The following is a 24,517-nucleotide window of genomic DNA, read 5'->3' on the forward strand; positions in this document are numbered from 1 at the left end:
AAGCGTGCTGATCCCGCTCAGCGCGACCATTACTGCACTATTCTGGCTTGTCGATTTCACTGCCTTTGCCACGAGCGGTGGACTGACGAAACTACGAGTATGCGGTCTTGGTGAAAAAATGCAGTGCGTTCAGTTTTATTCTGTGAGTTCGACAGCTTGACTTAATGTAGTAATTTCGCCTTACGCGACTTGTTTGAACGTGCGTTCGACAGCTGTTATTTTGCAGAGATAATGGGTTTTCTTTTCTTCGCGCGTTCCGAGGCAAATCCTGCCGAAAAGTGGTTTTGATTTGGATATTGATGTACTGCCAGTTATCTGTCAATTATGGATGTATAACATAGCACATAACCCAATGAAAGATTGATCTATGTAAATCAATTTATACGGAGGAAAGCGAGAACACAAACGCATGATTTTCGGAGTACCAAACACACACACACACACACACACACACACAGACACACACACACACACACACACACACACACACACACACACAGACACACAGACACACACACACACACACACACATACACAAACACGCGCATGTACGATCTTAATCACTTATATATGCACTCACTTATGCACGCACTTATGCACTTACGTTTTACGCACGCCCACATACACAATGAGAGAGATGGGAGAGGCGAGAGAAAAAGAGAGCAAACACATTGACGCTAATAATACTATGGCATATAGCACTTTAATTTCATTTAATAGATTTCTTGTATTAAATTTATGAGAAAAACAAAATTCTAATCTTGCTCTGACTATTTATAACTTCCATGGTATCGTGTAACTGATAAGTAATAGCTCCTTGCTTCATTTTATTTTCGTAAACGAAATGAGGCAGAGAGTTGTTAAAGGCTGACATATAGTCCTATTTAATTAGTTTAATTACTTTCAGGGCTTTTCCCATCGTTGCGGGGATGTATAAATTAAGCTTCCTGCAATGTTTTAAGTTTGAAGTCCTTACCAATTACGAGAAATAATTAATTCTTTATTGCTACGTTTAGGGCTATTTTTAGACCGTCAACACAGACAGTACAGCTTCGTCAATCCCCGCGTGAAGGAAATCGCTCACCTCCCACGTGCAAAACGTAGTGATATTGACACGCCAGATTAGCGCGGTAGCGTATTGCGTTAAAGGCCAACATGCACAGGAATTTTTCTCCTGGAGCGACCTAAACTTGAACCCGAGGCAGTTCGCCAAAAAGAACCGCCGATCACGAGAAAAGCATGCGTATCGCATGCGAGACGATTTGCAAGCAAGCCAGCGCAGCAGCGGGTGGGGATTTGGTCTCGGCAAAGAAACTACAATGCAGTGTTTTGTCTCGGTGAGACTGAAAGAGAGACAGAGAGCACGAGAGAGAGCGACAGGGACACAGTGATTCAAACGCACACCTCTGGTAAAGTTGTCGTAGCACGTCCGCCTATGGCCAAAGTGATCCGGGTTCGATTCCTGGCATGTGTGGTCTATGTTTTTTTGTGGTTTTTTTTTAAATTCTTGTTTACTATTGTTTATTATGAACGTTTTAATGTTTTATTTTACTCTAATAATTTTTTTAATTGTGTAAAATAAATAAAAAATAAATTTAATTTTTTTTTTTAATCCACGTGCACAAGACAAAAACTTTCATACTGGGGGAGCGAGCCAGTCTGAAGAGTACTCGGGTCCAGCGCCAGCGTTTTTTATAATTTCGCTTCACGCGACTTGTTATTTATGTATCCAAAACATCATAGAACGTGGTACAGATGTTATCTGGGCAGTACATTGGGTTGAACTAAAAGAATTCTGCTGAGAATGTACAAAAGAAAAAACAAGTCGCGTAAGGCGAAAATACAACATTTAGTCAAGTAGCTGTCGAACTCACAGAATGAAACGGAACGCAATGCAATTTTTCAGCAAGACCGTATACACGCCGGAACCTCGGCTGTACCCGCGGATAACCGCAGGCTCTGCAGGCTGTTCACCGCAGACAGAAATTGTCAACACGAGTGGTGAGTGTCTGCACAAAATCGTCTCTGCTTTCTCTAAAATGACATATCATTACAAAACTATTGTTTGTACTTCAACCTAAGGTATTATAGCACCCTATCATCGATTTAATTTTTTCCTTTCGTTCGTATGTGAAGGCTGAGCTTCGAGTATTTGTGGATTTCCTGTAAAAAGTGCCAAAATTCTGACTTCTGCAACTTGTTTAATAAGCTTGGATTTCCGTAATAAATGTGTAAAGTCAGAATTTTGGCACTTTTTACAGGAAATGCACAAATACTCGAAGCTCAGCCTTCACATACGAACGAAAGGAAAAAATTAAATCGATGGTAGGGTGCTATAATACCTTAGGTTGAAGTACAAACAATAGTTTTGTAATGATATGTCATTTTAGAGAAAGCAGAGACGATTTTTTGCAGACACTCACCACTCGTGTTGACAATTTCTGTCTGCGGTGAACAGTCTGCAGAGCCTGCGGTTATCCGCGGGTACAGCCGAGGTTCCGGCGTGAGGTATACTCGTAGCATCGTCAGTCCACCGCTCATGGCAAAGGCAGTGAAATTGACAAGAAGAGCGGGGTAGTACTTGAGCTGAGAAGGATAGCACGCTTTTCTGTACCTCTCTTCGTTTTAACTTTCTGAGCGTGTTTTTAATCGAAACATATCATATCTATATGTTTTTGGAATCCGGAACCGACAAGGAATAAGATGAAAGTGTTTTTAAATTGATTTCGACAATTTAATTTTGATAATAATTTTTATATTTTTAATTTTCAGAGCTTGTTTTTAATCCAAATATAACATATTTATATGTTTTTGGAATCAGAAAATGATGGAGAATAAGATGAACGTAAATTTGAATCGTTTTATAAAAAAAAATTTTTTTTTACTTGACCAAAATTTCAACCAATTTGATTGAAAAATGAGAGCGTGACAGTGCCGCCTCAACTTTCACGAAAAGCCGGATATATGGTGTGTAGAGCGATTGAGACCAAACTACTGGACCGATCTTTATGAAATTTTCCATGAGAGTTCCTGGGATTGATATCCCCGAACGTTTTTATATTTAGTCAAGTTTTGACTAAATATTTTAACATCGAGGGGGAATCGAAACGAGGGTCGTGGTGTATGTGCGTGCGTGTGTGCGTGCGTGCGTGTGTGTGTGTGTGTAGAGCGATTCAGACTAAACTACTGGACCGATCTTTATGACATTTGACATGAGAGTTCCTGGGTATGAAATCCCCGAACGTTTTTTTCATTTTTTTGATAAATGTCTTTGATGACGTCATATCCGGCTTTTCGTGAAAGTTGAGGCGGCACTGTCACGCCCTCATTTTTCAACCAAATTGGTTGAAATTTTGGTCAAGTAATCTTCGACGAAGCCCGGGGTTCGGTATTGCATTTCAGCTTGGTGGCTTAAAAATTAATTAATGACTTTGGTCATTAAAAATCTGAAAATTGTAAAAAAAAATACAAATTTATAAAACGATCCAAATTTACGTTTATCTTATTCTCCATCATTTTCTGATTCCAAAAACATATAAATATGTTATATTCGGATTAAAAACAAGCTCTGAAAATTAAATATATAAAAATTATTATCAAAATTAAATTGTCCAAATCAATTTAAAAACACTTTCATCTTATTCCTTGTCGGTTCCTGATTCCAAAAACATATATAGATATGATATGTTTGGATTAAAAACACGCTCAGAAAGTTAAAACAAAGAGAGGTACAGAAAAGCGTGCTATCCTTCTTAGCGCAACTACTACGCCGCTCTTCTTGTCAATTTCACTGCCTTTGCCATGAGCGGTGGACTGACGATGCTACGAGTATACGGTCTTGCTGAAAAATGGCATTGCGTTCAGTTTCATTCTGTGAGTTCGACAGCTACTTGACTAAATATTGTATTTTCGCCTTACGCGACTTGTTTTCTTTTTTTGGAGAAATGTCTTTGATGACATCATATCCGGCTTTTCGTGAAAGTTGAGGCGGCACTGTCACGCTCTCATTTTTCAACCAAATTGGTTGAAATTTTGGTCAAGTAATCTTCGACGAAGCCCGGACTTCGGTATTGCATTTCAGCTTGGTGGCTTAAAAATTAATTAATGACTTTGGTCATTAAAAATCTGAAAATTGTAAAATAAAAAAATTTAAAAATGTATAAAACGATTCAAATTTACGTTCATCTTATTCTCCATCATTTTCTGATTCCAAAAACATATAAATATGTTATATTTGGATTAAAAACAAGCTCTGAAAATTAAAAATATAAAAATTATTATCAAAATTAAATTGTCGAAATCAATTTAAAAACACTTTCATCTTATTCCTTGTCGGTTCCTGATTCGTGAAAGCGAAATTACAACATTTAGTCAATCTGTCGAACCCACAGAATAAAACTGCACGCACTGCAGTGTTTTCAGTCACGAGTATAAAACAGCTTCGTCAATCCACGCGGCAAGGAAGTCGCTCAATTTTTGCGTGCAACACGAAGTAAACAGACATGCAAGAATAGCGACGGGTTCAAGTTTAGGTCGCTCCAGGAGAAAAATTCCCGCGGATGTTGGCCTTTAACTTCGCAATTTCCGGAAAACATCCACTTTCACTTTGAGACTGTTCTGTTTACATTCGACACTATCAACACCACTTTGCAATACTGAAATAATTTTTTCTGTGTTCGAAAGCTACTGCCAATCGTTATTATAGCCCCTTAGGTACAGTTTTATAGCATTATTGGCACATGTAAACAATATGAATTAATTAATGAACGCTACGAATATGGCAGCCTTTAAGATATCAAATAACCAAAGGGAAGTAAGCGCTCTTAATGCATACGACATGTCAGTGTAATGGAGTAAGCGAGAGTTATACGGAACCTTTCTCGATCTGGCACCTGAGAAAATAACAAGCATTGGAATGAACAAGCGAAGTCGACAGACAAACAATTAAAGAGAAACAGAGAAAGAGGGGAAATAAAGATTGGGATATGCAGAAACAATTCTAGATCTATACAGATAGACAGACAAGGCATTGACAGACGTAGACAGACAGATACACAAAACCTGTCAAGAGAGAGACGAACAAACAGACAGGAAAAAACCCATAAAAAACGGACAAACAATGACACAGACAGAGAGATAGACAGAAGCACAGTCATTACTGACAAGCTCCGGAAGAAGAACTAATCGATAAAAACCACTGTGATGTGAAGCAGTACGTCCTTGTATAGAGTATTTCCCCCTCTCCTACGGTCGAAAAGTGAATTAGTCCGTTTCTCCGGGGACTTTTAGATGTATTTAAAATCTCCGGGACTGGGAATTCGAGCAGACGGGACAGGATAAGGGGTTAATCAACGTAGGTAGCACGAGTGTGAGCATAATTACCGAGAGACGGAGTGGTGACGCGTACACAACCAGCGCAGTGATGCTTTTCTGGCTCCTGTTTGGTGAGGCTTTATTTGCCAGTTTCAAACCATTAAATGACTATGTGGTTTGGTTTAAACTGTTTTATTTAACGTTTGTGCATTATTTACAAAAAAACGCATATTGAGTAAACAACAACAAGCATAATGCTTATAGTGGTGTTCACTATTTCTAGAAAATTACATATAATATAAATGGCGGCTATTGTACAGTTTAAATGAAAAGCTTGCAAACATGAAAAGAAAATTGAATGAAAATTGTACATCAAAATAAAAATCCGTTTGGGAATACATATATAATATTTATGGTGTTTGCGAGTAAGAGATAGGGAGGGAGAGAGGGAGGGAGGGAGGGGGAGAGAGGGGGGGAGTGAGAGAGAGAGAGAGAGAGAAAGAGAGAGAGAGAGAGGGAGAGAGAGAGAGAGAGAGAGAGGGAGAGAGAAAGCTTAAAGAGAGAGAGAGAGACGAGTAGACGTGTCGATTTTGCTTTCACTTTACATGTTTATCTGTTCGAAACGGCCGGACTGTCCAATAAATTCCTGCACTGTTAAAAAGATGTTTTTGTTAATTTTTGTTTGCAAGGAGGGGTTTCCATGAAGTAGAATATCTGTGTGTATGAGGTTGTTGGTTAGTTTGTTGATTGTGTTGTTTCTTGCAGCTAAGTGTAAACGGCATTCTAGTAAGAAGTGTGTTGCAGTTTCTGTTCCATCACCACAGTCGCATACGCTGTTTTCCGCAAGGTGTCGCTCAACTAAGTCTTTCTTTAGATCACTAATATTAAGTCTCATTTTTGTGTGGATTATTTGTGTTTGTCGACTGCCACTGTAGAAGTAAACGGGAATGTGTGTGTCGTCTTTTGTTAAGTAATGTTTAAATTCCCCGAGGGAGTCAGTTAACTGTATTTGTTCAGGTAGTTGGTTCCAGAGTACTGTTGTCGAAGGAAAAAAGGATGTTTTGTACGTTTCTGTTCGATGTGGGGGTATACTTCGTTCTAAGGGGCGGCGTCTGTGGTAGGGGTTGTTGGCTGCTACGAGAGGTGGGAGTGCTGCTTGTAGGTATGGGGGGGTCTTGTCGTGAATAATTTTATGGAACATTGTTAGTTTATGACGGTTACGCCTTTCAGATAATGATTGGAGTCCAGATTCTCCGTAAAGCTTAAAGTGACTGGTTCCGCGGACAGCTCCGATGATTGTTCGTATTGCATCTAGGTTTAACTTTTCGAGTTCATCTGTTAGGGTTTTGCTACAATTGTCCCATATTATGTCGCAATAATCAAAGTGTGGTAGAATGAAGGATTTAAACATAATTTCCAATGATTTTCGACTCAGTCTATATTTGTATGTACGCAAGCAAGCTACGAGAGTTCTGCACTTTGCAACAAGAGATTTTATATGTTCATCCCATTTACAGTTGTTTTGTATTATTATTCCTAAGTGTTTGTGATTTTGGGAACTTTCAAGGATGGTATTGCCAAAGTTTAGATCTGCGATATCAGGGGTTCTTTGTGTACAAAAGTTCACCAATTCAGTTTTTGCATGGTTAAATGCTACCTTCCATGTTTCTGCCCAATTTACAATTTTTTCAAGATCTGAGTTTAAAATTTCGGCACGGATGTTGTGATTGGCTAAAGACAAGTACATGCTAGTGTCGTCAGCAAAAAGCTTAATCGTAGATTCTATGTCACGTACAATGTCGTTTACATAAATTAGGAAAAGCAAAGGTCCAAGCACTGATCCTTGAGGAACTCCCGCTACTACTGGAAGATAAGTTGATTTACTGCCTTTTAATACAACTGCTTGCTTTCGATCTGTTAGGTAGTCTGTAAACCAGTTTAATAATGGCCCATTAATTCCAACGGCTTCGAGTTTATGCAATAAGCCCCGGTGCCAAACTCTATCGAATGCTTTGGATATATCAAAGAAGATTGCTTGGGTAGTTATTCTATTATCGAGTGATTTGCATATGTCATTGTATATTGTAAGAAGCTGGTAAACAGTTGAGTCTCCAGGGATGAAACCGGACTGCGACTCTGTAATGATATTGTTTTGTGTTAAGTAGTCAAAGACATGAATTTGTATGCATTTCTCTAGTGTTTTGCCAACACAGCTTAGGAGGGAGATTGGACGATAATTACTACATGTATCTTTGTTTCCCTTTTTATGAACTGGTGAAACGTGGGCTATTTTCCAAACTGACGGAAAAAGTCCTTCACGTAAAGACCGATTAAACAGTGCAGTTAGGCTGTCACAAATCACTTCGCAGCTCTCAATTAAAATTCTATTGTGGATTTCGTCTGGACCGACTGCTTTTGTTTTGTCTAGTTTGTTAATCGTATTTATAACTTCTTCTACTGAAAGTGTGAGAGTGTTTATTCTGCAAGGAAGCCTTGGTACTTCAGGAATGTCTGACATATCGTCTTCGACAATGGACTGTTGGATAAAGAAGTCGTTGAACAAGTTTGCTTTTTCTAGGTTAGTATAGTAGGTTGTTCCGTTTGACGTCAAAGGAGGAATTTCATTGGGGTTTGATCCTTTCTTTGATAAGAATGATTTAACTAGTTTCCACCAATTTTTAGTACCAAAGTTATCTCCACTGGATACTTTTTTGTCTAATTCTTTTATATATTCTAATTTCCGATTTCGAATTGTGTCAGTATAATTATTGCGAGTCATACGAAAGTGTTCCCAGGCCTCAGGTGTGTTTAGTCGCACTGCTGTATCGTGAACTGATCTTTTTTTGTCGCGTAGTTTTATAATTTCCTCTGTCATCCATGGTGCGTCTTGATCGCGAACAGTTATTGTCTTTACTGGCATGCATAGTCTTGCGACACTTAACAGCTTTTCGGAAAATGACCTGGCTGCTTCGTTGACAGTGTGTAGCGTTGCAATGCTCATCCAGTCGATTTTCCTCAGTTCGGTAAGGAATTTTTCTTTGTTTAATTTGGAATAGTTAAATATTGTTCTTTTAGATGCAGGAGTTTTATGTATGTGTTTCTTAATTGTCGCACATGGCACAGAATGGTCGCTGCAAATAGGGGGTAGAACGTTAATGCTTTGCACGATGTCTACACTCGAGGTAAGAATAAGGTCAATGCATGACGATGTTGTTTCTGTAACGCGGGTCGGAAGTGTAACTAGTTGTTGTAGACTGTTTAGAGTGATAATATCAAGAAGATGCTGCGACGGGTTGTTTGTAAAATCTGAATTGAAATCACCAAGAATAATAAACATATGCTCTGAAGCGGCGACATTTTTAATTGACTGATCGATGAGTTTCCAGTATTCTACATTAGAGTTAGGCGGCCTATAAAATGTACCTATTAACAACGTATCCTGGTTTAATCTAGTTTCAACCCATACGGCCTCAAGCTGGGGGATCAGAAGGTCATGCCTTGGTTTGCACACAAGAGTGTTTTTCACGTATACTACTACCCCGCCGTGGGGGTCGTTAGGTCTGTCTTTACGAATTGGGGGGTGATAACCTTCAAGATGAATGTCGTCGTTAGACGTGGTCTCCGAAAGCCATGTCTCTGAGATCGTTATAATATCGTGGGTACTAGTCTCTGTTTCTATTATATCTAATTTGTTTCTGATACTTCTAGCATTTATGTGTATAACAGATAGCTCGCTAGGTTTCTTAGTTCGTGACGGTCCAGGGTTCGGGTGAATGTCGCCAGCAAGGCAGATCAGATAGCTGGCAAGGTTAATAAGTATTATATAGAAGAAGGATACGCTAACTGGTGCAATGTGGGTAAGTTGATTACGTGGTTTAATAGATTCGGCTTGTTGTGTCACATTCTTGGATGGGGCTGTCTTTCGACCGAGTAGATGCGATTTAAAGAATGTTTGGTTAGATAAACAATGGAGTAACAACGCAAGAGGATAGCCTTCTTTGCCCATAAAAAGCAATGCGAGAAAAGAGTAAATATTTGAAATATTCAGAAAGTTTAATTTTTTATTGGACAGGCCGACCGCTATTGAGTGATAACCCCCGATTCTGGCCCTGTAACAAGCTAGTGATACAAACATTATGTCACAGTTTCGCTAAGGAACACAAAAGGAGACGGGGCCAGAAGCGGTGGCGATCGTTCACACTGGTCTCTCGGAGGAAGCACACTCTTGGACGGAGAAAAAAATGTCTCCATCAGGAAAGGAGAAAGAGGACAGTTGGGTGAACAGAGCAGAAATATCGAAGTTCTAAGTAGGAATGACATTTTTAGGATTACGTTCAGTGTATAAATTGGAACAGAGCGATATGTCTAAGTGAAAAAGCAACTTTAAAAGAAAAACTAGAAAAGAAAGTAAATATAAACAATATGGAAAACTCGCAAAGAACCAACAGAAAGGAGAACAGCAACAATGAAGTACGATCACAAACAAAGGTGTTCATGAAAGTCAAGGGTAGAGTTGAATTTGAGCAGCAATGCGAATACAATCAAATCAGACGAACTAGGTATCTTGGTGGGCATTTACAGTGGTGTTTGTACATATATATAAGATATATTGTATCACATAGAAGCGTTAGATAGGTGTACTCATGGATACAAAAAGATACAAATAAGAATACAACCATAACAACAACTATGCCTATGCACTCACCCACACAGTAAGTCAATCGAAGGAAAATAGTCTAAGTCAATCGTAGGATAAATGTACTTGTGGGTACAGAAAGTATACATACAATAATGTCAACCACGACAACAGCCATGCGCGTACACTCACGCACGCACACGCACGCACACAGACACAGACACACACACAGACACACACACACACACACACACACACACACACACACACACACACACATACACGCACACACGGTCACCGTGGTTGTCATGTGGCTGTCATGTCTCGATGACTGACTCAATGAATTGGTGGAGCGCCATGAGATCTTAGCGACTATGTGGTTTGGATTTTTGGCACGCGTTGCGTGGTTGTGTTTAAAGAATCTCTGGTTCCAATGACGTTTCTGTCTGTGAAACTTTTTCTTTGAGTATGTAGGCTATGTCTTCTATGATAAGATGTGTGTGCGTGTGTGTGCGTGTGTGTGTGTGTGTGTGTGTCAGGGGCGGATCAGTTGCTTTGTAAGGGGGGGGGGGGGTGCACTTTGAATCGAAAGTGAATGTGATGGGCGCAAAGCGCCCGAATTTGCTAGGGGGGTCCGGGGGCATGCCCTCCCCCCCCCCCGGACAATTTTTTGGCCCAAAGAAGCAAAATGGTGCCATCTGGTGCCATTTGAACTTATAAATGGTCATAGAATCAGCTTTCCAAATTTTATTATTATTTTTTTTTGCTGGAGGGGGGTGCACCTGCACCCTGTGCACCCCCCCCCTCGTCCGCCCCTGTGTTGTGTGTACACACACACACACTGTGACACTGACACACACACTGACATACCGTGGCACACACTCACTGACACGCCTAGTGGTAAGGCGTCCGCCCCGTGATCGGGAGGTCCTGGGTTCGAACCCCGTGTTGCAGTTCCACTTTTTACCTTGTGTTTTAGATATACAATATCTAAGAACACACCAAAGTTATATTCAATACTTTACAACAGTCATGCTTCAAATCAATCTCGTAAGACACTGATGATTTAGATTAATGAATAAATTTATTGGTTGGTAATATTTCCGGATTCTTTAACAAACTATTTCTATTTTAGATCTAACGAATTTGCGTTCATAGTTAATTGTTCTTGCATTGACAGCTAGTTTAATGTCGAACTGGACTTATCTTAAATGGGCTGGTTAGTTACAAAGTCCGAATGTCCTGATGGAAGCCTGGATTTACATGATGACCGTAGCAGTGACGAACTTGATGCAGATCACTGGATGATGATGATAATTAGTAGACAAACTCCTTTTGCTCCTCGCTGGTGGATCACACTGGTGGCGTAGCTTGGTTAGTTCACCCTTATCCCAGCGGATCCCAGACGCTCGAACCCCTGGATCAAAGGTAATACTTGTTATTAACAACGGTATCCTAGGATCAAGGTTAATTTTGATTTCTTGCCCTATCTTCATGTCGGGCAGTTCGCAGACAAACCAAGCATGGTTACTGAATAAAATACTAGATCTATATGCCGAACTAACTTGCAGCATGTACGTTTATGATTAACTTCATTAAACATTCTAAAACAAATATATGCGACATGGATGTGAGTGTATAATAGCTGTTCCTAGATGGACGCTCGATATTACAACGACACCTTACCTCTTGATGCTCCTTTCCGGACACTACTCTACGAGTCTGTGCGGCTGCGGGTTACATCTCAGGCCTTGGGATGGTAGGTTAGGTGCAGGCGGCTTTTCATCGGTGGTTACACAGGATTCTTGTTCCCCACTTGTAGCCTCTCAGTACCCGGCAAATAGAGTGACCGTAATGGTTAGCGGTTCACGTTTCCTTCCTCCAAATAACTGTTTTCATCCCACGATGCAACTCCATGAGTTACGTAAATTCGCATATTAATGACGCAGTAATGACGTTGATCCAACATGTAGATTCTCATACTAGTGACGTCATTACTTCGTCTCCAAGGTCTCGTAGACTCTTACCCTAATGGTGCAACAAAATATTTCAGTCTCGGCTAAACAAGAGTTGTTTGGAGTTGAGTCGTAACACCCCGGCCGGGTCATAGGTCTAAGACTTTAAAATTGGCAATCTAGTGGCTGCTCCGCCTGGCGTCTGGCATTATGGGGTTAGTGCTAGGACTGGTTGGTCCGGTGTCAGAATAATGTGACTGGGTGAGACATGAAGCCTGTGCTGCGACTTCTGTCTTGTGTGTGGCGCACGTTATATGTCAAAGCAACACCGCCCTGATATGGCCCTTCGTGGTCGGCTGGGCGTTAAGCAACAACAACGAGGTAGGAAAAACACCCCCGTTGGTCAAAGAGAAATAACCATTCTCACTGCCACCAACTGAGAAGGTTATTTCCCTTTGACCATTAATATGTCCCTCTATAAGTCCTTGTAGAATCTTAATCCACCAATAACTCCCTAACCGTGTGTTTGACTGGTCCCAATTTTTGTAAGGACCGTCTCAGGAATGTATAGAACCTGTTCACCAAGTTTGGTGACGATCGGTCCGTTCATTCTTGAGATCTATATGCGAACACAAACACACAAACAAACAAACAAACAAACAAACAAACACATCGACCGAATCCTATACACACCCCTATACCGGGGGTGTAACAACAACAACTCACTGACACACTCGGGCTTTCAGTTTCGGCTTAGATCACTATCCCGGCTGCCAGCGGAATGCTTGCATGTAGCAAGTGTTGTTTCAAGCTGAATTTTGGACAATTACTGTGATTCTTCTAGATTGACAGGGGTACATTCTCCAGAACTTGTGTGACCAAGCAGTCCACAGGGATTTCATAGACCTAGCTAGTAACCTCTAAACATTGATAAAGTCCGATGTTCCATGCCATATCCTTTCTATAACCGGTGGAGCACATACGTATGTGATGGGTTCAGTGTTTCACAGCGATTGGGAATGAGAGAGGAGGGGGATGAAAGTAGGGTAGCAGGGGCGGATCTGGGGGGGGGGGGGTGCAATGGGTGCAATTGCACCCCCCCCCCCAGCGGGACAAAAAAAAAAAAAAAAAAAAAAAAGAAGAAAAAAAAAAAAGAAGAAAAATGTATCACCTGAAAATAGCACTTTACATGCTCAGATTGCACCAGATTGCACAATTTTGCTTCCTTTTTAAAAAAAATTCCAGGGGGGCATGCTTCGCGCCATCGGTTCGGCGCTTCGCGCCTTCGCTGATAAGATAAAAAAAAAAAAAAAAAAAAGAACTTTGCACCCCCCCCTTTCAAAACCCAGATCCGCCCCTGGGTAGAGGGACAGTTTAGTCCGGCTCCGATTAACCAGTAGACAGTTTTAACGGGGGCACCGGCACAGTGCCGCTGCTAAATCCTGCCCCTCCCACATTTTTGGCGCACGCGCAAAGAACTTTACGTAAAAGCAAAACTTCCGGGATCGACTGGGCAGGAAGGTCTGCCAGCCAAACTACGATGAGAAGTTTCTTCTCTCATCAAACGCACCCGGATCTCCTCGACAGACGAAAAGTAAGTTGCGGAAAGTTGTACAGAGCTTTGTTTCTTTCATCCACGACAACACAAATGTAGACAAAGTGGGGAGATTTGTCGCAGAACGCCGCTGGTGTCGGTCACGTTTTGTTTATAACACCTCTCGTCTCTGTTTCCTGTATAATCGGACTCTTTACGTCATACTTTTACGTCAAGATTTTCGCATGTCTTTGTCAGTCTCATTGCCATCCTGTGGTAGGAGGACATTTTAGGCCAAAGTTGTTTTTCCATCTCGATCGCTCTGTCTTCAGCTGTGTGATTCTTGTGGGACTTCTGAGTTCTGCGAACCACTGTCAGTGTCACTGTTCTGCGATGAAGCTCGAGCCGTCGAGGGCTTTTGAAGACGCATGCTCTGATTTTGCGAAGTTACGGAAGAAAGTTACATCCTGGTAGGCAGATAGATGTTCATTTCTGTCATTTTAGTTTTGCTTTTTCATTTGGGTTAGCTCTAGCTGCATCATTTCTGATTGATCTTTTATCGGCTAGGTTACTGTTAAAGTAAGTTCAGCTCCATGCACCCACCAACACCCGCCTGACCACACTCTCATCCATCTTTCTCTCGACACACACACACGTACACACACACACACACACATCGGCACACACGCACATGAAACACACTCGCACACACACACACACACACAACACACACACACACACGGAGAGAGAGAGAGAGAGAGAGAGAGAGAGAGAGAGAGAGAGAGAGAGAGAGAGAGAGAGAGAGAGAGAGAGAGAGAGAGAGAGAGAGAGAGAGCTGACACTTGTAAGTCTTTGGGGGGAAAATGTACACATGCAGTCACACATACACACACAAACAGGTGCGCTCACACCCTCTGGTATGACTATAGGCTTTATCAATTAGCAGGCTTCATTTTTGTTTTGTTTTTTGGTGGTGTTTGTAATTAAAGGCAACAAGTTAGTTATCAGTTAGCACAATCACTGCCTCAGTGTCTGTCCTGTTCCTCTTGTTTTGCCAGTGTGTGGGTGTGTGTTTTGTGTTCGTTTGGTTATTATTATTCAAGCAAAAGGACCGGCACAGTTGGCCTAGTGGTAAGGCGTCCGCCCCGTGATCGGGAGGTCGTGGGTTCGAACCCCGGCCGGGTCATACTGAAGACTTTAAAATTGGCAATCTAGTGGCTGCTCCGCCTGGCGTCTGGCATTATGGGGTTAGTGCTAGGACTGGTTGGTCCGGTGTCAGAATAATGTGACTGGGTGAGACATGAAGCCTGTGCTGCGACTTCTGTCTTGTGTGTGGCGCACGTGAAATGTCAAAGCAGCACCGCCCTGATATGACCCTTCGTGGTCGGCTGGGCGTTAAGCAAACAAACAACAACAACATTCAAGCAAAAAACAGTGTTTCATTACAAGTACACAGAAGTAAAAGCCTTGCATGCACTTTTAGTTAAATACATTTGAACTGCAGGATGTAGTTGTGTGATTGTTTGTGCATGCTCAGTGTGTGTATGTGTCTGTACATGTGTACTAATTAAGTGCCCCTGCCTATACACATGCAGTCAGAAAATTACTTTACTTAGTTTTAACTGTCAACTTTTTTTTTTAACCTGAACTTTCTGTATAACTATTAACTATAACAACTTAACGAGGAAGCTTAGGTATCTTTTATTAATAAACTGGAATGTCCATGTAAGCAAATGACATTCCTTTCACAGTTTGGTTACAATGACTCTGACATAACACTTGGAGTAACTGAAGTGAGAAACAGGCTGTTATTGTTACAGTTCAGTTGTCAATGAGTCCTTTATGCAATTCAGCTGATACTGGTCAAGTTGGCAGGGCAGTTACAACTTACATGAACAAGTTCACAGTAGAACAGGAGAGAAAGAAAGTGTAGACTAAGTTGAATATATCACCCCAGCCTTGGTAATTATGGTGTAGTATGTCATACTGTTTGTGTTTCTCGAGCAGTGTGTGAATTAATCATTAGGCCAAACAAAAATAATATATGTTGGTTTAGGGTAACATGACCAAAAAATATAGGGTCGGTAGGTCAGCTTTTTATTTTAATTTTTATTTTTAGTCTTGGTATGGTTCGCAAAATGTGGCAGAGTTTTTTTTTTAAATATTTATTTTGAGAAATGAAAAAAAAAGTTTTAGGGTCAGTCGGAAAAAATAGGGTGGGTCGGGTTACCCTAAACCAACATATATTTTTGTTTGGCCTTATTGCAATAAAAGCAGCTGCTGTAAGCATTCATGTCACAATAAAAGATATTTTAAGTTAGATGTATGCTGTAGTGCCATTCTAAATAAGACTGACTCTACGGTATAGATACTACCTGATAACAAAATCAATATATGTATTCAGGATTTATGTACAGTACTGGTATACAGGATTTTCCAACAAAGGAAATTTATGAATAGGGTGCCTGTGGCTTTGCTTAAATTACACCCTGGTATTTTGTGACCTAGGGCTTGTGTGACCTAGAAGAAGAACAACAAAACACCCGACCAGGAAGCTTTGTGCAAGTCAATTTTAGTCACCTTTATTTCATTGTATGCAAACTGTTTCAATTCGAATTCATGTTAATATAACAGCGGCACATTCATGCTTGTATTTGTAGGCGTTAGAAGTGTAAGGTGTCAAACGATCAGGATTCCTTCTTACAAGTTATAGCTGCAGGGCTTGCATGTATTACATGTTCACTGCCTTCTTTTGAGAATTATTGTACCGTTACGTCAAAAGACGGGGTTGTCTTTTCTACTGAAGCGTAATGAAGCAGGTACGTGTTAGCTAGTGTAGTTGCATGGGGAAAAGCTCACAATGCTCTCGCTGAACATGGTAGTTTATGCCGTTATGATTTCACAGCTCCGATAATTGTCTTCTTGCCCAGGTAGAATGGGAACTTGTGTGTATACTTTTACTGTTAGTATACATATATATGTGTGCTTGTTCTACGTACTGTATCACTGTGGAGGTGTCGCAATATCAGCACAACTGTACCACTGTTGTGTTCAGTGAGTTTTATCTGATGTTTTTAAGCTGGGACTTCCTCGATCCATTGTTCTCCTACATGTACTTCTATAGTGAGAATGTTTAATGTTTTATACTTATAGATCTTTAAAGTGGTGTTTTCATGTTCTATCATTCCTGTTTGAACACTGTATCTTTCTGTCTGTCTTTCTGTGAACAGTGTGTGTGTTGTTGTCTGTGTGTTGTGTGTGTGTTGTTGTTGTTTGTGTGTGTGTGTGTTGTTGTTTGTGTGTGTGTGTGTGTTATTGTTGTGTGTATGTGTGTGTGAGAGAGAGAGAGGGGGAGGGGGCTAGGTTTCATTGTGAGGTGTGGAAACGTTGGGCTCTAACCATCACCTTGACAACATACTAAAGGATTCCCTCATTCCAAATCCAATGCTCCAATATATTGTGGTCAGAATAACAGAAGTTTGAAGACCTAAATAAGGGACTTCGGGTTTCTTTCTATGGTGTGTGCCATAAAGAATTGAAACAATAGGGCCTAAAAAAAAAGGATCGGTTTCTGATGACAGGGCCAAAAAAATAGGATTTGTAGGTCATTTACTTTATTTGTTTATTTAAGAAAAAAATAATTGAAGATTGTTGTTTTGTTATTTACGGATATCGCATGTGGCTTTTCTTTATTGACTGGAAATCATGAGAGCTGTATCCCCTTGATGTCAGAGAAGAGTTAACTTTTCTTCTAAAGTCTGCAAAATCCAGTTTTTTCATTGATGTTTTGGGGGGATTTAAAAGGTCAAAAAAAGGTTCTTTCTTCGGTTGGGGATTCGGAAATGAAGTTTTTTTCCTTGTCTAGACCAACCCCTAAGAAAAAAAAGTGCGGGAAAGTCCTCATGTTCTTTGTCTGCCTAAATTGCTGCTGGATTTAATTCATTTATTAATTAACCTCAAATGTGACATGATTGTGTTCAAGGACAAGGTCATTGCTAGAATTTTCAGGTTGTAAGTAAACCTTGTGTTATTAATTTACACAGACCAAAAGTTTTAAAACAATAAGAGAGCATAGGATTGAACAATCATATATCGAATGCCTTCCAATAGCTTTGACCTAGAATGTAGAACGTTGAATTCTTAGCACTTGCTAATTGTCATAGCGATGGGTCAGCGTGCGAACTTTGGTCAGGAAAGATCTCATATGGTTCGATATTAATTATTATGAAAAGAAATGACTGAAAAATGGCTGGATTACGGTAGGACAGATGTGTGGAGGGTGGACACTAACGTAAAACAGTAGAAATTCCCCACCAATTTGACAAGGTACAGTTAAACCTGCACAGGCCACAGTCTCTTGAAACAGCCACCAGCCCATATCCCAAAAGATACCCATCGAACTAAACTTCGCCAACAAATTATTGCAACAAATTTCGCACCTAAATTAAAGCATGAATTCCCGTGTCATTTAATTCAAAATGTCTATGCCGTTTAAGGTCGTTCATGAATATCTGGATCACCTTTCGGATTCAAGATTTCTTTTACACTGATCACGCGACCGCCGCTCAAATAAGGCTACCCTCAAAATCGACCTCACAAAACTTGAAGGGACCGATACAAAATCGACAACAAATCACATCGGCAAAACTTTGCCACTTTTACATATATATATACGAGAAGAAAGTTAAAAGCTGGTCAGCTTTATTAAACAACACCAAGCTGGCAAAAACTAATAATGTTGATTTTAATGACCAGCAGTCAAGTCTTGTAACTCCGTTTGTACAATCGAAGTTGTACTTATCAGGTGATGTAGAAAAGAACCCAGGTCCTGAACACGAGCATGAAATCAGTGTCGTACACATTAATGTCAGAAGCCTTAGGAATAAAATTAACTTATTGCAGCCCGAAGTTCAACGGCACGATGTCTTAACACTTTCGGAGACATGGCTAGCGCATTCTGATGATAATTCCTCATTATTGATTCCAAATTTTAGCCCCCCAATTCGACTTGACCGTCCAGACCATCCTTATGGCGGAGTAGCAATTTATGTAAAGAATTATTTGTATCATAAACCCCGTCCTGAGTTTAACGTCGTCGGCCTGGAAGCCGTGTGGGTTGAGATAAAATTGAATAAAGAAAGTATTTTGATAGGTTCATTCTACCGTCCACCGAATGGAAATGTTCAATACTGGGAATTAGTAGATGAAAGTTTAAGAAAAGTAAATAGTCAGGTTTTGAAGTTTGTAATTTGTGGTGATTTTAACGTTGATTTTATAAGTTTTCCCTCTCACAATTTTTTCAATATGTTGCATTCATATCAGCTCTGTCAACTTGTCGATGTTCCCACACGTATAACTGAAACAAGCAGTACCTGCATAGATCTCATAATTACACAAACGCCACAACTAATTAAATCTGTAGATGTTCTGCCACCAATTTGCAGCGACCACAGCGTGCCACGGGCGATACTAAAAAGTACTGTAAATGTGAGTAACTCCTTCAAACGAACTATTTTCAATTACGATAAATTGAATATAGTAGGGTTTTGTAACGCTCTTTCACAAGTTGACTGGACAGGTATGGTGACAAATGAAATGTTTAATGATAGTATTGACGATTTTAGTAGAACATTTATGAATGTTGCAAAGCAGTTCATGCCGGTTAAAGAAGTTACTGTACGCCCCAAAGACGCACTCTGGATTACCCCAGACATCTTAAAGTTAATCGACGAGCGAGATCAAATTCACCTGAGAGCAAAAACGAGTAATTCTTTAGAAGATTGGCTGAGTTATCGTCAGACGCGTAATCGTGTCACAGCAGCTAAGAGAGACAGAGTCCAGCAATTTTATATTGAGTTAGACGAACGTATTTCCGACCAAGGTTCCTTTGGTACTAAAAAGTGGTGGCAGTTGGTAAAGTCATTCATGGACAAGAAAGGGCTTGGTGTTGATGAAATTCCTCCGATTAATTTTGAAGGCAAGATTTACCAGTCAAACCAGGAAAAAGCCAACGCTCTGAACAATTTTTTCATACATAATTTCGTTCTTGAAACCCCAGACGACAATTTGCCTCAAGCTGATTTTTTAGACAGCGAACTTAATGAGATTTACCTTACAGTCGATGAGGTTAAAGAGGTTATTAAACGCCTTGATACAGGTAAAGCCACTGGTCCGGATCTTATTCACAATAGACTTCTAGTTGCTGCTGTTGACGCCATAGCAGAACCCCTGACATATTTGTTTAACAGAAGCCTTAGAGAAGGTATATATCCTAGTTTGTGGAAGACGGCTCATGTCACTCCTATTTACAAAGCCGGCCCAGCCGATTGTTGTAACAATTATCGACCAATTTCATTATTAAGTTGTGTTGGGAAGGTAATGGAGCGATGTGTCCACAGCCATGTTTACACCTTCTTACAGCGAAATAATATATTATCACCTGCACAGTCAGGATTTATTCCTGGTGACTCTACCATCTGTCAGCTGGCTTCGATTTGTGACGAGTTTTGTGTAAATTACGATATGGGAATTACCACTCAAGCTGTTTTTTGTGATGTGTCAAAAGCATTTGAAAAAGTTTGGCATAAAGGGTTATTATATAAACTGGAACTAGCAGGAATAAGAGGACAATTGTTAAAATGGTTTCACGATTATTTAACAAATCGCCATCAGGCTGTTGTTATTAAGGGTGCTAAGTCTGCATTAAAATGTATCCCGGCAGGTGTTCCACAAGGCTCTGTTCTTGGCCCCTTGTTATTCCTGATATATATTAATGACATTGTGAATGATATTGAATCTGTTATAAAGTTGTTTGCTGATGACACGAGCATGTCCATGTCCTTAGAAGATCCAATTAGACGAGCGCAGACTTTGAACGCAGACCTAAATAAAATTAGTACCTGGGCAAAACAGTGGAAAGTTAAATTTAACGAAGCAAAAACGGAATTGTTAGACATAAAACGTGATAATATACCAACCGAACCAATCATTTTTAATAATATTGTTTTGGAAAACGTGAACCAACATAAACATCTTGGCGTAATTTTGCAGAATAATTGTAAATGGGACTTCCAAGTGAGAAGCATCGTAAAAAAGGTCACCCTCTTAATTAATTGCTTAAGATATTACAAATACAGATTAAATCGTAAAAGTCTGGAAACTATGTACAAATCCTTTGTTCTTCCACATTTTGACTATGCAGACATCCTATGGGACAACTGCACAGAGTACTGGTCAACTGCACTGGAAAATTTACATTTGGAAGCCATTCGGACTATAATCGGTGGTGTACGCGGCACCAGCCACGAAAAGCTGTATAAAGAAAGCGGATTTTGTAACCTAAAAGAAAGACGGAGCAGACACAAACTAATTTTATATTACAAGATGGTATTTGGCAAATGTCCTCATTACTTAGCACAACTTTTGCCACCTTTAACTTCTGATGTTAACCCCTATCACCGAAGAAGACCATCAGAAAGAAGAGTTCCCACTTGCAAAACTGAATTATACCGTCGATCTTTTATACCATCTACCACTGTCCTTTGGAACAACTTGCCAGACAACATCAAAACAACTAACTCAATCAGCGAATTCAAACACTATCTAACTATTCCTGATTATAACGTACCTGCCTATTACTACTGTGGTAAACGATTGGAAGAGATTCATCACTGCAGAATGCGCCTAAACATGAGTAACTTGAACTCTGACCTGTGCAAACGCCACTTACAGGATAATCCGCAGTGCGCTTGCGGCTACCTGCACGAAACAGCTGACCATTACTTGATACATTGCCCTCTGTACGTAGACGCTCGCCTATCTACAATAAATGCACTACCTGTACATTACAGACATGTTGAAATATTGTTAAATGGTAGCGAAAACCTTTCTCTTCGCACCAACAAGCTTATTTTTGAAAGTGTCCAATCGTTTATCTGTAAATCTGGTCGTTTTTGGTAATTTGACTCAGTACGCATATCCATGCCATGTATTCTATATACATTTTTCAATTATATATTCAGCGAACTGCTGCTTATTTGCCACTGGATTACAGTTTACAATGTACTATGTATATTCTTTTTGTATGCGCTAACCACCTTCATCTTTCATATGTACCTACCATTCTTTCGTCCCACCTCCACCCTCCCCCTCTTCCTCCTGCTAGCTTTCTCTTGTTCTTTTTGGTTTGCTTCAACTATGCTGTTTACTTAGATAGTTCCATTAGTTTATAAGTAATGTTTGTCCGACATCATATTTTTGTTAATTTGTAACTACGTAGGGCGCGTAATATAAGCGTTCGCTTGAGTTCGTGTCCCTATTGTTTATCGTTGTATTGTTGTACCATGTTTGATTTAATAAAACATTGTTTAAACCAAGAAAGTCAAATGAATCATCTACCCAGAACATGTTGTTTTGTTGAGCTACCTTGCGTATTTCGTGTGCTATGCTATTCTTACTGATGCAGGTGTCGATCGCATAAGCGGTCAAAAACAGGAGTTTTTGCGTCAATTTTGAAGGGAGAGGGGGATGAGAGAGAGAGAGAGGGTGGGGGGGGGGGGGGAGGGAGAGAGAGAGGTTTCAGCAGAGACACATGGACGTAGGCTAGCTTAATCTTTTTAACGAGCTTTTTTTGTCGCGCTGCGGTGGCGATTCACTTCTGTGGTAATGATGACGGTAATTGACGTCATAAAAGTTGCTCGCTGTTTTTCTCGGATGCCGCAGCGATCGGTTAGTGCGTCAAGGCTGAGTCCGCATAACTCAAAAGAGAGAAGTCGTAAAATAGGAATCGGCATTTTCCCCTCTTTTTTTTTGTTGATGTTGTGGGGAGTGGGGGGGGGGGGGGGGGGGGAGAGAGGTTTGAGCGGTGTACGGGACCCGAGAGAAACAGAGTGATGAGGAGGCGGGAGGTGGGGGTGATAAAGGGGTACCGTGGAGAAAATACTTGTGTTTGGGGGTACGAGGGGGTGGGGGTGAGAAAATCAGCTACTGCAATGTTTGAGCTGATGCAGTGAAGCAAAGAACCCGCAACGTACACAAACTGCATGGGACAATAACGACCAGGACGCCCGAGAGAGCGTTTAGAAAGTTGGAGGGGAAGAGAGGGATTGACGGAGTGGGGCCGGAGATAAATGATGGGTGGGTGGTGTGGCTGCTGAGGAAAGGGTATTATACACTCGTGTTGCTTGCTCTTCTGCTCTCTTCTTTTTATTAGAAAGGTTCTTGTCCGTACGTGTGGGTTGCATGAGTAATTGCGGATTCACTGACACTGATGTGATTGGATTAGCTATTGTGGGCACTCGATTTGTAAGGCCACGTACCGTCCAAAATTGATTTGTCTTTTTTCTGTGCTTTTTTGTTTTTGTGTTAATACTGTTTTCCTTCTTATTTTCTTTGTATTTTTTGTTTGTTCCTAGTTCTTTTTTTTCACTACGGGAGCTGCGGTCGAGGGCTGTAGCCCTAGGAATAGCATCAATTACTGCTGTCACGTGGGTCCTTAGGAAATGAAGCGTTTCAGGGTTGCACTTGTGACTGGCCTCGTCATTTCCTCATTTGCGTTGGCGTTTAGGGATATCGTGTTTTTTCTATCTAGCTCGAACCGTGTTGGTCTTTTTTGTGTTCTTTTTTTCCAGCTGAAACTTCGTCTTTCTCGAGATCTACTCTAAGATGCAGACGTGTGTTGAATTCCGTGGACAAAGACTAGCTCTCTCTTTCTCTGTTTGTACAGGGTGACCGCCCACAAAATGCAACCCACACAAATGCTAATAACTTATACAAATGTTGACCGAATTGCTTTATTTCTTTTAGTGTACATTAACTTCAGCTCATGCATGACTTCTTCACAAAGAGGCAATTATGTAGGTCAAATGGTCTGACTTTTGTGCACTTTTAAAAAATGTTTCCAAATTCGATCGGGGATCAACTCAACTCAAGGTTTGACATTGAGCGGTAGCCATACTTACCTTATTTAAACCCTCCAGGCTGCTATTACCTTTTGGATTATCTGAATGTCGCCCCCCAAATCATCGGTGACCTGAAGAACAAGCAGTCACAGCTAGGCATTTTCAAACCTCGTTCTGTCGAGTCGATCCCCGAATTTGATAACTTGTTTTGAAAGCCGGTGCACGCAAGTCAGACCATTTAACTTACAAACCTGCCACTTTGTGGACAGGTCATGCATAAGCTAAAGTTTTTTTGTTTTTTTTTCTTCCTAACACCTGTTCCTTGTCCCGGTGTGCTCTCACGACGCCCCGTCCCTGCACTCGCTGCTCCATCCACCTCTGAATTTCGTTCTGCTGCCAGACTTGTCAATTTTACAGACGCTCCAGGGAGGGATGTTGGGTCGTTGCGGTAGGCTACCCTCGGAAGATGACACTGCACTTCTGCTGAGTCACTTCGACGGTGTTCAGTAGTGGGTCTGTCCCGAGCTAACGGACGCAGCCCACTACCTACTATCCCCCTACTAACGACATTGACTGCTAAGTCGCGGAGCCAGACTGAGTGAGGGTCCCCCTCCAGAGAGCAGACCGCCACCATGTCCCTCCGTCGACCCCCCAGAACGTCACACGTTGAAGACTGACAGCAGAAGTACTATTCAGGGAAGGATGGAACAGGAACACTGAGACCAAGGTCACCATGAGAGCTCCGGGCATGAAGGGCCACAAGAGCAAGGACAATTTATAATTTTGGATGATTAATGAGATGAGGATGATTATAATGATGATGCTATGGATTTCCAATTTGGTTTGAGACTACGTGACAGGGCAGCACTCTACGCTTACTGTCATAAGATATCCTGGTGTCAACCAGGCCCGAGAACTGCCGCACCTGCGGTGTTGGTCAGGTATACAGAACCTGAGCACCCTCAAAGTCGCATTCGTTAAGTGAATGACACTCGGCTGTGTGATTCCAGCCTTCCCATAGGAACCATAGCACTTCCACTCTGGGTAGGAGCCGACCGTAGCCCGAAAAACCCACATGACCCTGATGGGATTCGAACCCACGACCTCCCGGCCCACAGCCCGATGCGCTAACCACTGCGCAACGGGGGCCGGTGCATAAGCTAAAGTTAATGTACACCAA

The 24,517-nt window shown here is 41.0% G+C and overlaps 1 protein-coding gene and 2 long non-coding RNA genes across 8 annotated transcripts in view; 2 read left to right on the plus strand and 1 right to left on the minus strand.

The window, feature by feature from the left end:
• The window catches only part of LOC138958720 (FAD-dependent oxidoreductase domain-containing protein 2-like), a 189,041-nt gene that overhangs the window by 152,216 nt on the left and 12,308 nt on the right, over positions 1-24,517 (plus strand). The window contains exon 1 of one of the 6 annotated variants that reach the window (XM_070329972.1): positions 13,045-13,498. The exons of 3 other annotated variants lie outside the window; for them this stretch is intronic. The gene's annotated coding sequence lies outside the window, so the exon portion shown is untranslated. 2 more of the 6 variants (XM_070329976.1, XM_070329977.1) reach the window with 2 other exon arrangements.
• LOC138958725 (uncharacterized) lies at positions 11,015-11,765 on the minus strand. The gene is made up of 2 exons (XR_011453486.1): positions 11,636-11,765; positions 11,015-11,366 (listed from the first exon to the last, which is right to left on the minus strand). It is a non-coding gene; the product is annotated as an uncharacterized lncRNA (long non-coding RNA).
• LOC138958713 (uncharacterized) lies at positions 18,196-21,097 on the plus strand. The gene is made up of 2 exons (XR_011453485.1): positions 18,196-20,236; positions 20,664-21,097. It is a non-coding gene; the product is annotated as an uncharacterized lncRNA (long non-coding RNA).

Source organism: Littorina saxatilis, linkage group LG2 (assembly GCF_037325665.1).
Source record: "Littorina saxatilis isolate snail1 linkage group LG2, US_GU_Lsax_2.0, whole genome shotgun sequence".
In the NCBI taxonomy this organism is placed as follows: Eukaryota; Metazoa; Mollusca; class Gastropoda; order Littorinimorpha; family Littorinidae; genus Littorina; species Littorina saxatilis.